The 1,553-nt window shown below is 48.2% G+C and overlaps 1 pseudogene; it reads left to right on the forward strand.

Annotated features, from left to right (window-relative positions):
• LOC109378677 (histone-lysine N-methyltransferase PRDM9-like) overlaps positions 1-1,553 on the forward strand; it is a 7,273-nt pseudogene that overhangs the window by 4,619 nt on the left and 1,101 nt on the right.

Genomic DNA, 1,553 nt, shown 5'->3' on the forward strand with positions numbered 1-1,553 from the left:
AAAATAGAATGAAAAAATAGACTGTAAAGCAACACTTTGTGGGAGACAGAGCTTGTCTTGTGAACACACAGAGAATGACCAGTGGGGCCGGTCTAAGCAGGACACAGAGCATATGGCCCAGGCAGCCTTGTCAACACCTGCCCTGACTTAAACTTTCTCTTTCAGCACGAAAAAAACAAGAGGTCCATCCCTATTCCTCCTGATCTCTGGCCTTCTCCAGTCAGAAACTCCTCAGCGAGCATGTGGACCACAGTCATCCTTATCAGGCACTTCCAGGAACATCAGCAAGAAAACACCTTCAATCAGAGGAACCCTGCACTGAGAATCTGAGTCAGCAGCAGAAAGGGACCAACCCACCCATCTGGAATGCCAAAGCTGATGAAAAAAAGGTCAAGTAAGGTGCAAAGCTTTGCTTACATGGACAATTCAGAGGAGGATTCAAAGGGCCTTTTCTGAACCACGCAATGGAAAAATGGGGCTACAGGGAGCGTGAGAGAATGATGGAGGGAGAGCAAGCACAAGCCACAAGGTGAACCCAAGGACACAGGCAAATTATCTATGGGACTAGGAATGTAAAGAAATGTAAGAGACAAGCAAGGCATTGGTGATGGTTCACATCTCATTAAGCATGAGGGGACACAAACAAGGGACAAGCCCTATGTATGCGGAGAGTGTGGGTGGGGATTCAATGTAAAGTCACATCTCATCAGACACCAGAAGACACACTCAGGGGAGAAACCCTAGGTTTGCAGGGAGTGTGGTGAGGCTTCAGAGTAAAGTGAGGTCTCATCACACACCAGAGGACACACTCAGGGGAAAAGGGTTATGTTTGTAGGGACTGCGGGTAAAGCTTCAGTGTAAGTCACATCGCATGACACACCAGAGGACACACTCAGGAGAAATGCCCTATGTTTGCATAGAGTGTGGCGAGGCTTCAGAGTTAAGTCAGGTCTCATAATACACCAGAGGACACATTCTGGGGAGAAAAGCCCTATGTTTGCAAAGAGTGTGGGCTAGGCTTCAGTGAAAAGTCAGGTCTCATCACACACCAGAGGTCACATTCTGGGGAGAAGCCCTATGTTTGCTTGGAGTGTGGGCGAGGTTTCAGGGAAAAGGCAGGTCTCATCAAACACCAAAGGACACACTGAGGAGAAAACCACTATGTTTGCAGGCGGTGTGGGCAAGGCTTCAGGGAAACGACAAATCTCATCAGACACAGGAAGACACACATAGGGGAGAAACCATATGTTTGCAGGGACTGTGTGCAAAACTTCCATGATAAGTAAAGTCTCATCACACACCAGAGCACATACTCATAGGAGAAGCCCTACGATTGCAGGGAATGTGACATGGCTTCAGTGATGTGTCAAATCTCTTCACATACCAGAAGACATACTCTGGGGAGAAACCCTATGTGTGCACCGAGTGTGGGCGAGGCTTCAGTGTAGTCAGGTCCATCATACACCAGAGGACACAGTAAGGAGATAAGCCCTCTGTATGCAGGGAGTGTAGGTTAGGCTTCAGTGAAAAGTCAGGCCTCATCACACACCAGA

This window comes from Hipposideros armiger, unplaced genomic scaffold, assembly GCF_001890085.2.
Source record: "Hipposideros armiger isolate ML-2016 unplaced genomic scaffold, ASM189008v1 scaffold_2466, whole genome shotgun sequence".
Classification (NCBI taxonomy): domain Eukaryota; kingdom Metazoa; phylum Chordata; class Mammalia; order Chiroptera; family Hipposideridae; genus Hipposideros; species Hipposideros armiger.